This window comes from Hakea prostrata, chromosome 7, assembly GCF_041222555.1.
Source record: "Hakea prostrata isolate BN-2017 chromosome 7, UWA_Hpros_2, whole genome shotgun sequence".
Lineage (NCBI taxonomy): Eukaryota > Viridiplantae > Streptophyta > Magnoliopsida > Proteales > Proteaceae > Hakea > Hakea prostrata.
In genome coordinates, this window is record NC_142606.1 from 61,845,974 (window position 1) to 61,860,062 (window position 14,089).

General features: G+C 39.4%; 1 pseudogene; it reads left to right on the forward strand.

Annotated features, from left to right (window-relative positions):
• Positions 1–9,774: 9,774 nt before the first annotated feature.
• LOC149011599 (7-deoxyloganetin glucosyltransferase pseudogene) lies at positions 9,775–12,036 on the forward strand (annotated as a pseudogene).
• The last annotated feature ends 2,053 nt before the right edge of the window (positions 12,037–14,089 follow it).

The window sequence follows — 14,089 nt, forward strand, 5'->3', positions numbered from 1 at the left end:
GGCCTATTAAGTTTGCAAATTATTACATTTAAATTCCAAAGCAATTATATTAAATTATAGAAGAAAAAAAAATCCCCGATACAAGGTACATTATGTCGCCGATTTATTGGCGAAATATCGCGATAAATCGGCATGTCGCTGAAGGGCGACACGAAACCCAACTTCGACACGACATTGACAGAAAATCGTCGAAAAGTCGCCGGAAATCGTCGAACCGACGAAATATCGGCCAAAACCGAACTGTCGCCGCCGGCTCACCTTCCCTGACTTCACCGTTGCTGTTCTTCTTCACCGGCGATATCTATTTTCAGATTTTTTCTCTTTAGTTTCAGGTGAAGCAGAGCCCTTTGCGTTGCAGATTTCCGGCCGGTGTCTCTCTCTCGTTTCAGGTGAAGGCGTGAAGATTGTGGTTTGAAAGAGAAAGGGAGAAAATTTAAAGAAACCTGTAAGCAATCGTTGCAACCATCACCACCGCTGCAACCTATCACCACCGCTGCAACCATCACTACAACCGCCTTCACCACTGCTGCAACTTACCACCAGCCCCACTGCATCTTCAACCCCTTTAACCCTCTTCGATTCAGCAACCTATACCACCAGCCCCACTGCATCTTCAACCCCTTTAACCCTCTTCGATTCAGCAACCTACCACCAGCCCCACTGCATCTTCAACCCCTTTAACCCTCTTCGATTCAGCGATGAAACCTAAAATCCCCGACAAAAATAAATAAAAGTATAAAACCACCGGCAGAAAATCGCCCGAAGTATCGCGAAACATCGCCGTGTCGGTGGTGTCGCCAGCCACTGACACGGCGACATAAACAGATATATCGAACATTGCCCCGATACAGTTCCAGTGGAATAAGCAAAAAATTTCTGGTACTTGCACTATTCCTACCGGCTTGTGTTGATAGATATAGAGAAGAGACCAGCTCCATGTGATCAGCTGGAGCATTTGCTCTTGTTTAAACCTTTCAGAGAGAGATGGCAGCTGAAACTTTTTGTGTAGTTTTCTTTCCAAAAATGAAATTCGTCTAAATGCTGGATTTGACAGTTAAAGAAGTTCCAATGAATGAGAAAAGGAAAAGTTAGAAGTGCCCAACCTGGGTACTACCAAGGCACCTGCAAATCGCAAATTTAAGAATGCTTTCATTCTAAAGACCATGAGTTACATGTGGGTATATGAACTCTTTCATCCAGGTACAGAGTGGTAATGGGCCAACCTAGCTGTTTTAAGACGTTCATATTTAATAGAATGAATTTCAAATATAGCCATCTAATTAATATTAAATTTGATTCCATATAATTTGAATAGAGAAGACAGAAAAATCAAACACAAGATTAACAGAAGGGACCAACTTCATCGATCATATGATAGAGTTGTAGTTGAATACGCAAAAATTTTCTGGTTTTTCCACCATTCCTGGCTATTTTAATTTGTCTCGTGTTGATGGATATGCAAAAGAGGCCAACTTCATGAGATCAGCCGAGTTCAGACATTTCAAAGTGATGGTTGACTGATCTTTTCTGGCTGTTAAAGCAAGAAAGTGGACCCTTGGTACGTACTTAAAGCTTTCCAAATATGAAATTCATATTGTTTACCAAAAAAAATGAAAATTCATATTGAAAGGTGGATTGATGGGCAGAAGGGTCTAGTGAAAGAGAAAAGCAAAAGTTGGAAGTGCCCAGCCTGGGCCGGATTTTATTTTGCCGCAGCTGCAGTTGGCTGCCACCAATGGTCCTGATTTCACCACGATTACAAAAAGAGATTGAACGGTTAGTATTAAAGTGCGGGGTTATGAATGTAAATAAATTTTTTTTCCTTCAAAGGTTTCTATTTTATAAATTTACAAACTCAAACCCTCATTCATTTCTCTCCATTTACCGGATCGCTTCACTGTTGATAATCCTAATTTTAACCTCTGTTTATTTGAGCTTTTGACAAGTGATTCAGATACACAATCAATTGCAAACGAATCACCCTACAATAGCAACTAACCTCTTCAGCTCTCCGAGACTTGTGTCGTAGACGATGATTCACTTCTCGGCGCCGAATCTAATTGTGATGGAGTCGGTGGCTATGGAAGGATTTGGAGGGAGTGATTTGGTAATAGGACGAGATGATGAACGAAGAACTGCAGTGGCGATGCGAATCCGTTGGAAGATGTTGAATTTTTTGGGGGGTTTTGGTTCTAGGTCTTCTTTGCATAAATTTTGAATGTCTTTTCATGAAGAACGGGCGAAAAGCTAGGAGTTGTGTGATGGACTTCAACCTGGAGATTTTACCCATGGTAGCCATATTAGTGATTCGATGAGACAAGATATAATAATTTTATGACTAAATCTAGACACAGAAAAGCGATGGAAGCTATTAGATCCAAAATAAAGTTAAGGTAGGTTGGTGGGGAAGGGGAAAAACTTGAACAAACACAACAGAAACTTCTAGTGGTTAACGAAGCACAAAATTCAAACAACTCAAAACTTTCAAATCTGAAGAGATCCATTAGAATCGTCTGATACGCAGGAAAGGCAAATCTGAATAAAAGAGACATCAACCTCGCAGGATCAAACAAATCCATAAAATCAAGCAAGCGTAAAGCACAGAGGGACCGAAGATCACAGAAGATCTGAGCGAAGCATGATCTACCTTTGGTGCCTGTGCAACATCCCAAACGAACTGCAGTCTCTTTCTCTGAAACCTAATCTCTTGGTTCTGTAGATTATCGACGGTGAAGTAGTCTGGCAGATGGAGAGAAAAGAATGAGGGTTTGATTCTGTAAATTTCTAAAATAGAAAACCTTTCAAGGTAAAAATTAGAAAAAATTATTTACATTCATACCCCCGAACTTTTAATCCCAACCGTTGGATATATTTTTGTAATCGTGGTGAAATCAAGACCATTGGCGGTAGCCAACCGCGGTTGCCGCAAATAAAAATCCGCCTGGGCCCAACTGGGGCAGACTTGAATGCTGACATTAAATGCACAACACCTGGTGAGATTTCGATCTCGATCGTTGGTGCAGCGCATTAACTGAAGTTAAACCCAGCCCAATTAGCATACAAAAGGCACGTGAAAATCCCAAGTTCAACTATGACGACCATAATTGTTGATTTTAAGGAATCTACACTATAAAGCAATGGCAATGTGAAGAAAGGTATCACCCACTTGTATGTAATTTTTTTTTTTAAAAATTTATATATTTATCAGTCTTTCTTCACTTTGAATATTTTAAATTTTAAATTTTAAATTATAAAAGGAAAATTTTACATGCAACTTCCGCAAGTTAGGCTAAAATTCGTGTTGACTTCCTTAAGTAGGTTATGTATTACTTACAACCCAATTCAATATTACATGCAACACACAACTAACAATCTGTTAAGTCTCAAAAGGAAATGATCAAAATAACCTCTTATTATCAATTTACTAAACTACCTTTATGTTTCATTTTATATCCATCTTCTTCTGCGCATTACCAAAAACCACTACACCCCTTCTCTGCCGGCCATCATTGCCCCCGCCTTCCCCGTGCACCTTCAAGAACTAACTCAGAATTCATATCCAAAAAGTTACTAGAAATTTTACTTATCAATCAAAAGCTAATTTTTTTCTTCTGGAACTCGGAATTGTTAGTTTCTTGGTCTATCCGCTAAGTTTGCAAAATGATAAAGGAGGTTAGAGGAAGTTGAAGAAGAAAGGGCTCGTATTGAAAGAGTCCAAGACAAGAAAACAAGGTTAGAGGACTCTTCTCTTCATCTTCTTCAAAATTAATGCAGATAAAGAGGGAGCATGGTAGCTGACTTGAACTTTAAGGCCTCTCCATAACCACATAATCTTTGGAATAACTCCACAACAGAAAAATTATAGAGAGAATTGAAAAACCCTAAAAAGTCTAAATAGTTTGAAGGATCCTATATAATCCCTTCTTTTTCTACGGATTTTGTTCTATAGATTTCCAATTTGAAGGATCGTAGAATAAACCTCCGCTCTACCTAGGGTTCGACGTGAAATCGTTGGAATCGATGTTTACAACTCATAAGGATTTCGAAAATAACCTTCTAATGTAAACATGAACCTAGAATTCAACCCCATCCAAAGTTTATACATGAATTTTAGTTCTTTTGTGGTAGATTTTCACGAATTCAGACGGGAACCATGCAGTTAAAGTGTTGGAGAGGCGGTTGGATTACAAGATTGCTTCAACGAAATCATTTGCGTCGAGACTCTGAATCCAAACCTCTTGAAATCTAGTTGGACAGATGAACTCCCGGTTGTTCTGAATGTTGTATAGTCTTAGTCCCACATCTAATAGAAGTAGGAGTTGTTATTCCACATCAAAAGAAAGTGGGAGTTTGTTGAGAGTTTTAGTCCCAGTTTGAGTAGATGTGGGAGAAGGTAGGATGGGGAGAGGCTATAAAAGGATGCCTCCCCCTCCACATGTAATTCATCCCAAAATCTTTCTTCTTGTATATTTCTTTATCTATAGTGAAGTTTTATCTCTTGCCCGTGGTTTTTTCCCTTTAAGGGTTTTCCACATAAATTCTTGTGTTCTTCTTTTCTCTTATTTGCTGATTGTTCTATTCGGTGGGTTTTTCATAGCCTAACAGTGGCATCAGAGCAATGTTTTGTTTTCATCCTACGGAGGTGTTGCAGAAATTTTTTGAAGTCATTATTCACGTGTTTGTTTTCTTTTTGAGTATCCTGGAAAAGTATATTGAGTGATTAAGTGCATGTCTAGGAAAATTTTGTCTAAGGAGTCTGGTATTTAAGCGGACAGGTTGTGTCCCTCCAGTCTTTCCTGAAAATTTTCCTGGTGTACTTTGGTTCAACAATATACCAATTGGAGGTAATCTAAGGAGATACTTTTCACGTGAAATAGTGGGAGTTATTCTGTAGTAAAAAACAGTTCGTGATAGAAGCAATGGCAGCAAGGATCGACATCGGCAAGTTTGACGACACAAAATTCTCATTATGGAAAATGAAGATGAATCCATTATTGATAAAAGATAACTGCCTGGAAGCAATCAGTATTCGGCCGGAGGAGTTCACAGATAACAAAAAGTGGAACAAAATAGATGCGATGGCCCTTTCCAATTTGCATCTAGTATTATCTGATGATATTTTAGCGGGCATAGAAGAGAAGAAAACTGTTAAGGAGGTTTGGGATCACCTCATCAAATTGTATGAAGCCAAATCACTTTACAACAAAATCTTCTTGAAGAGAAAGTTGTATACCTTACGGATGGCAGAATCTACATCAGTTACAGAGCACTTACATACTCTGATTTCATTATGTTCTCAACTTTCAACGTTGGGACATAATGTTTCACCACAGGAACGTACTAAAATTCTACTCCAAAGTCTTCCAGATTCATATGACCAGTCATCATCAATTTAACCAGTAATATCATCTCTAATTATCTGGTATTTGATGACGTTGCTACTACAATTCTTGAAGAAGAAAGTAGACGAAAAGGCAGGGAAGATAGACAGGCAAGCTCACAATAAGCAGAAGCTCTATCTATGACTCGAGGAAGGTCAACGGAATATGATTCCAGTGGGAGTCACAATCAAGGGAGTTCAAAATCCAAGGGTAAGAATAATTTCAAGTGCTATAATTGTGGCAAAAGGGGACACTTTAAAAATGAGTGTCGATTCAAAAAGGGTGTAAATAAGGCAGAAACATCTCAAGGGTGCGTTGTTGAAGGAGAGATTCTTTACAGCGAAACAACAACGGTATCCAAGGATAGATTGGAGCTCACTGATGCTTGGATCTTGGATTCGGGAGCAACATGGCACACGACCTCTCGCAGAGATTGGTTTCACACTTATGAACCTATCTCTACAGGGTCTGTATACATGGGAAATGATCATGCCTTGGAGATTGCTGGAGTTGGCACCATCAAGTTGAAGATGTACGATGGTATGGTACACACTATTCAAAATGTGTGTCATGTGAATGACCTAAAGAAGAATCTATTGTCTTTGGGATAGTTAGATGAAATTGGGTGCAAGACCCGCATCCAAAATGGAATGATGAGGATCGTCAAAGGAGCACTAGTTGTAATGAAGGCTGAAAGGGGCGCTGCAAATTTGTACAAATTAATGGGAGAAACATGTCTGGAAGGCGAAGCATCAGTTGCATCAACTAGTACTGCGGAAGAGATGACAAAAGTGTGGCATCAAAAATTGGGCCACATGTCAGAGTAAGGGTTGATGGTTCTCGCCAAACGGAAATTACTCCCGGGCCTCACAAAGGTTTCATTACCCTTTTGTGAGCACTGTGTTACAAGTAAGTAGCATAAATTGAAGTTCAATGCATCTGCTTCTAGGAGTAAAAGTATTCTGGAATTAGTTCATTATGATGTTTCCCAAGAACCTGTTACATCTCTGGGAGGAGCAAGGTACTTTGTATCTTTTATTAATGATTATTTCAAAAGATGTTGGGTGTTTCCTATCAAGAAAAAGGCAGATGTGTTTTTAGTTTTCAAAACATTTAAAGCGCAAATTGAACGAGAAACTGAGAAGAAAATCAAGTGCATCAGGACGGACAATGACGGAGAATATACAAGGGATGACTTCGTTGAGTTTTGTAATCAAGAAGGCATCAAGAGACAATTCACGGTGGCTTACACTCCTCAACAGAATGGAGTAGCGAAGGTGATGAATAGAACTCTACTCGAAAGAACGAGAGCCATGCTAAGAACTACAAGTATGGCTAAGTCCTTTTGGGCAGAAGTTGTAAACGCTGCCTGCTATGTGATTAATCGATCACCATCAAGATCGATTGATCTGAAGACACCGATGGAGATGTGGACTGGCAAGCCAGTTGATTATTCATGCCTGCACACATTTGGGAGTCTTGTGTACGTGATGTATCATTCCCAAGAAATTTCGAAGTTGGATCCAAAATCCAGAAAATGCAGATTCTTGGGATATGCTGATGGAGTCAAGGGGTATCGACTGTGGGATCCCACTGCCCACAAAGTCGTCATCAGCAAAGATGTCATTTTTGCAGAAGATAAGCTGCAGAAGGAAGATGTGAGTAGCATTTCAATAGAAATCCCAAAGAGTTCAATAGTTCAGGAGGAAGAGAAGTCCAATCCAGAAAATTCTTCTGGAGCAGAATCAGAAAACGAGGAACAAGTACCAGTTGAGTCTACAATTGTAGAAGTTCGACAATCAACTCGTGAAAGACATACACCAACCTGGCAGTCTTGTTATATTATGGAGAGCAATGTTGCATACTGTCTTCTAATAGAAGATGGAGAGCCATCAACATTCAAAGAAGTGATTGATAGTTCAGAAGCATCACTTTGGATGGCAGCTATGCAGGAAGAACTACAAGATCTTCATAAGAATAAGACGTGGGAGCTTGTACTTTTACCACACGGAAGGAAGCCCATTGGTAACAAATGGGTTTACAAGATCAAACGAAACAGTGATGATCAAGTAGAGCGGTATCGTGCAAGATTGGTGATCAAAGGATATGCTCAGAAAGAAGGTGTCGATTTTACACAAATCTTTTCTCCAGTTGTTCGACTTACTACTGTCCGGATGGTTCTGGCATTTTGTGTTACGTTTGATCTACATCTTGAGCAGTTAGATGTCAAAACTGCATTTCTTCATGGAGATCTTGAAGAAGAAATCTAGATGCTCCAACTAGAAGGTTTTGAAGAACCAGAAAAGAAGAACTTGGTTTGCAGGTTGAACAAATCTCTATACGGCTTAAAACAGGTGTCAAGATGTTGGTATAAGAGATTTGATTCCTTCATATTGAGCCTTGGATATAATAAACTTGCTTCAGACCCTTGTGCGTATTACAAGAGGTTTGGTGGTGATGACTTCATTATTTTGCTGTTGTATGTTGATGATATGTTGGTATCAGGCCCCAACAAAAATCATATCGTAGAATTAAAGGCTCAGTTGGTTAGGGAATTTGAAATGAAGAACTTGGGACCAGCAAACAAGATTCTAGGGATGCAAATTCACCGAGACAGAAATAATAGGAAGATTTGGCTATCTCAGAAGAGTTACTTAAAGAAAATCTTGCGCCGCTTTAATATACAAGACTGTAAGCCAGTTTCTACCCCGACTTCCTGTTACTTTCAAGTTATCCTCAAGTATGTGTCCTAGCAATGAAGCAGAAAGGATGGAGATGTCTTGAGTACCGTATGCATCAGCAGTGGGGAGTCTGATGTTCGCTATGATATGTACAAGACCAGACATTGCACATGCAATGGGAGTGGTTAGTCGTCACATGGCGAATCCAGGACGAGAGCATTGGATTACTGTGAAGAGGATCCTAAGATATGTTAAAGGAACCTCGGATGCTGCCCAATGTTATGGAGGATCTGAATTTACTGTCAGAGGATATGTTGATTATGATTTTGCAGATGATTTTGATAAAAGGAGATCCATTGCTGGCTATGTGTTTACAATTGCAAGAGCTGTGAGCTGGGTATCTAAACTACAGACAGTTGTAGCACTATCTACAACAGAAGCTGAGTATATGGCAGCTACACAAGCTTATAAAGAAGCAATCTGGATAAGAAGATTCATGGAAGAACTTGGGCACAAACACGAGAAAATTCTTTTGTATTGTGACAGTCAGAGTGCCTTGCACATTGTAAGGAATCCAGCTTTTCATTCCAGGACAAAACACATAGAAGTACAATATCATTTTGTTCGTGAAGTGGTGGAAGACGGAAGGGTGGATATGCAGAAAATCCACACGAAAGAGAACCTAGCAGATGCATTGACAAAGGCAATCAACATTGACAAGTTCATTTGGTACAAATCCTTGTATGGTTTGACCGAGACGTAGATAGCATGGTGGTGGCAAGATAGAAAATGGTGTGGAGATTAATTGGTTCTCAATCTAATCTCCAAGTGGGAGATTGTTGTATAGTCTTAGTCCCACATCTACTAGAAGTAGGAGTTGTTATCCCACATCAAAAAGAAGTGGGAGTTTGTTGAGAGTTTTAGTCCCAGTTTGCTATAAAAGGATGCCTCCCCCTCCACATGTAATTCATCCCAAAATCTTCCCTCTTGTATATTTCTTTATCTACAGTGGAGTTTTCTCTCTTGCCCGTGGTTTTTCCCTTTAAGGGTTTTCTACGTAAATTCTTATGTTCTTCTTTTCTCTTATTTGCTGATTGTTCTATTCGGTGGGTTTTTCATAACCCAACACTGAAACCCTCGATGGAAGCCATGGAGATTGCTCCCGACGTCACACAAGTGAATTCTCATAGCTCTCGGTTTAAGACCATTGGTGTTTTTTTTTTAACCCGCTTTAATCTGCTATCTTTCCTTCAAATGTGAAAACCATCACATGACTAGACTGCAAGTTGTATTAAATACCGAATTCAGCTTAAAAGCTGGCACTGATAATGAGGGGCCACTAAAAAAAAGAGAAGAAAGTAAGATAGAATTGCCAGCAAAAATATACACCAAAGTCACCCAAGTCACAAAATATCTCTGATCTCTGTACCCAATAGTCTCCACGATTTGTCTAGGTGCTTGCACCCTTTTCAATCTCCATCATAATCACGAGATTGTTCCCTGATGTCACTATGGATTTTTATTTGCGGTAGCCGCCGCTAACAACCAGCGGCTCAGATTTTGACATGTATGCAAAATGTGATCAAACGGTGTCAATTAAAAATGCGGGAGTTCAATTGTAAATATAATTTTTTTTACACTAAAGGGTTTTTTTATTTTGCAAATTTACAAAAGGAACTAACAACATTATTGTTGCATCAATAACATCTCCGATGTCAGAGTCAGAACTGGCGCCATCACCATTGCCATCCATTAAAGAAAATAGAACCAAAGAGCATATTGGATTGAAGGAGTTCTTGAAAGTACTTGATCCTATACACGACATGAACGAAGATGAGTTACTGTGGAAAGCATCGGTGGTTCCTCGGATTGAGAAGTTTCCTTTCAACTTTACCCCCAAGGTTGCTTTCATGTTCTTGACAAGGGGACCTTTGCCGTTTGCTCCTGTTTGGGAGAAATTCTTTGAAGGATATGAAGGGTTTTACTCCATTTACGTTTATTCTAATCAATCTTTCAATAGAACAGGCCTTGAAGATTCAAAGTTCTATTGTGGAAGGATTACAAGGTCAGTCATTTTTTATTATTTTTCCCCATATTATTAGTTTCTTTGTTCAATTCTCACCATTTGAAGGTTATTTATTTTACAGGATTTTTGAGAAGGGTGAAGAATCAAATGCAATCTAGAGTTTGTGATGAATGATAAGCGTTTGATAAAATCAAGGGTTTGGATTTGTAAATTTTCAAAATATAAAACCCCTCAATATAAAAATAAATAAATAAAATTTATATTTACAAGTGAACCCCGCATTTTCAATTGACATCATTCGATCATATTTTGCATGCTCGGCATTACTATCAAAAATATATTCTATATATTCCAAGGTAGATAACTACTGTGTTAGGTGTGGTGTTTCTTTACAAAACCCCAACTTCTAGAGAGAGAGAGAGAGAGAGAGAGATGGCTTCTATTGCGGAAGGGAAGAGAATGGTTCCCGTTGGAGTAGAAGGGAACCTCACGCGGTTTGCATACCAGCTCCAGCTCAGAGCCACATAAATGCTATGCTTAAGTTAGCAAAGCTTCTCTACCTAAAAGGTTTTCATATCATCTTTGTCAACACTGAATTCAATCAAAAATGCCTGCTCAGGTCTAGAGGTCCAGATTCAATCAAGGGCTTACCTTCTTTCTGATTCGAGACTATTCCGGACTGCCTCCCACCATCTGATGCAAATGCCACCCAAGACATCGTTGCCCTCTTTCACTCTACAAGCACCACTTGCTTAGTTCCTTTCAGCAACCTTCTCTCCAAACTAAACAGCAACCCAGATATCCCTTCGATCACTTGCATAGTCTCTGATGGTGTTATGAGCTTCACCCTTGAAGTTGCAGAGAAAATTGGAGCACCTACAATACTCTTCTGGCCACTGCGTGCTTGTGCTTTCTTGGCTTTCATGCACTCTCCTCATCTCGTGGAAAGAGGTTTTACTTTTACAACTTTCAAAGGTATGGCCAAAAAAAATGCCTAATAACTGGGGCGTGGACTACAATACATGCATCATCTTATTTAAGTTATTTTTGAATGTTCATGTTTATTGGTGTTTAAATTTTCAAAAAGTGAGATATGGTTCTCCATTGGTTTCATAAGAAAAAAAGATGAAGAAGACATCCTTATTGTGTTAACTCTCTTGTGTACTGTGAGAGATAAGGCATGCTTTACAATGGGTTTTTAGAAACTCTGATTGGATTCCTGGAATGAAAGATATTCGTTTGAAAGACATTCCTACTTTCATTAGAATGATCGATCCAAGCGATTTTTTGTTAACTTTTTTCCATGACAGAAGTGGCCAAGACTCCAAAAGCTAATGCGGTCATTTTAAACACCTTTGATGGCCTAGAGCATGATGCTTTGAATGCACTCTCTGCAATGTTGCCTCGCGTCTACAACATTGGTCCTCTACAGTTACTATTGAACCATGTCGGAGAAGACGATTGATGTCAACCCAATCCAATTTGTGGAAAGAAGAAACAGAGTGTCTCAATTGGCTCAATATCAAAGAACTTGCTTCGGTGGTTTACGTGAACTTTGGGAGCGTCACTGTCATGTTGTAACAACAAAGAGGAGTTTTGCATGAGGGCTTGCTAATAGCGAGCAAAGCTTTTTGTGGATCATAAGACGCGATTTGGTGAGAGGAGATTTGACTGAGTTACCTCTAGAGTTTGTGAGTCGAACAAAAGACAGAGGCATTTTGGCAAGTTGGTGTCCACAAGAGGAAGTGCTAAATCACCCAGCCATGGGTGGCTTCTTAACACACTATGGTTGGAACTCTACAATCGAGAGCATATCTATTGGAGTGCCCTTGTTGTGTTGGCCCTTCTTTGGGGACCAGCGAACAAACTGCCGTATTCGTCTGTTCACTGGGGGATTGGCGAAGAGATCAATGACAATGTGAAGAGGGAGGATGTTGTGTGTCCATAGGATAAAAGACATGATTAAAACATATATTTATATAAAAATATAAAATAATAAACATAAAGTTGTAAACATATTTACAACAAAAGGTGAGGACGGTGGTTACCAGCAGGGGAAGGGGGTAGGATGGTTTCCGGCAACTGTGATGGGCAGTTTTCAACGAGGTGTACGTAACCTAAGGATGAGTATGGGAGGGTATTAAATGGGGGTAGTTATGTCATTTTACTTTACTAAGGGCAATATGGTCATTTGTGACGTCAGTGTGCAACTTGTAATTTAGCAAGCGATTGCCATGTAATTTAGGCCACTACAGTGAGGTACCCAGAGTTTAACTGCTATTATAGTGGGTGACATGTAAAAAACTAAAAAACTAATAAAATAAAATAAAAATAAAAAGCACACTGAAAATTCATTGAGCACGTTTTGTAACCATACGAGAGACTAGTTTTTTACCTTCTATTCTTAGAGAGCCAACAAAAAGAACAAACTAGTGTGATTTCAGGAAGAAAATGATTTTGGGATAGTTTTATTACTTTCGCCACTTACTTTAGAACTGAATTTAGAATTTGATTTAATTGGGTGAAAGTGCCAAATATGTAGGGCTCCGATTAGGACTGGCTAGGTCAGACTGGATGGGACTACTTTGGAATCCAAACTCAAGCCTAAATGTTCTTAGCTAAGTAAGTTTTCACCTTAATCCTGATTCAGGGCTTAAGCTTTTTCTCTCTTATCTTGAACCCTAATGGGCCAAGCTAAACCCAGTCTTGCGTTGACTATCCTAATAAGAGTAGGGATGGGAGGGGTGGGTTTTGTCCTTGTCTCTATCCTTAATTGGCTCTGTCCCTGGCCCTAACCTTGCTCATGGTCCTAGCAAATCTAGTTTAAACTTATTTAAAATTACAACGATATGCCTTATCAAACAATGGAACTTTCCATTTACAATAGATGGCATTAAGAAAAGTGGGAAACGGGAGAGACACTTCCTTTTGGTTTGACCCCTAGATCCCGTCAACAAGAAATCACACTATTGGTGAACCATAGCCGGATCTATGGCCGGTATCCATGACAATGGTAGCCTCGGATCGGTTTACAAACAAGGAGTAACCCTCTCATCTTTCTCTCCCGCCATTCTTTTAATCTATCCGTGTCTCTTAACTCGTGGGTTTCATTATATTGACCAATGGCGAGTTTTCTGCCAAGTTGGTAGGGAAAGCAGTGGAAAAATTAAGACCCTGATCATCTTCTAATCACACAATCTGTAAAATCCCCCACAATCCTAACCCGAAAATACATATTGTAAGTCCAAAAACATGAAGTGCGGGTAGAAGGCAACTGTGGGCCATCCAAGTAGAAACCATCGAATTTGAATCCGAACCAATGGAAGTAGATGGAAATGATCCTAAGTTGGGAGTTCTGTAAAAGTTGGGAAGGAGATCTAACTCGGACGCTAATGGATGTGGTAGATGGATCAAGTATTCTTTAATGACACGTGTGTTAAGGTTCCAAAAATCAAGTAGGACCCTTCTGGAGTGTAGAATGGGAATTAGGGCAGAGCCATGGGCTTTTTGGGCCTTGATTTTGTTCTTGGAACAAAAGTTCCAAGGGCTAGTTGCCCCGGCGACCAACTTGTTTCCATGAAAAAAGGACAATTTTGGAAATTTGATTTTTGAAGCCCTATTTAATATGTTTTCATTCTAAAATGTGTCATTATGATCTAAAGCCGTCAGAGAACACCCCTCAAAGGTGAAAGATAGTGTGGAGGGTATTCGACAAGGTTTCCGAACGGTGATTTGCTTTCTTAAAGGTAAGTATTCATCTTCTTCATTCTAGTTCTCTTCTACGATTAATTCCTCCTACTACCAAGACCTAGTTGAAGGCTTCTAGTTATTGTACCAACCTATTTCTTCTACCCTCTTTACTCTAGAGTAAATCCCCATTCACTCTGGCTTATCCGTGAATCTTTCAGATCGATTTTGGAGAAGACCTAATATAGGATTCATTAGGTTTTCATTCTTTTTGCCTTGTTTGATGTCTAAACTATAATATATGATGTTCTAGT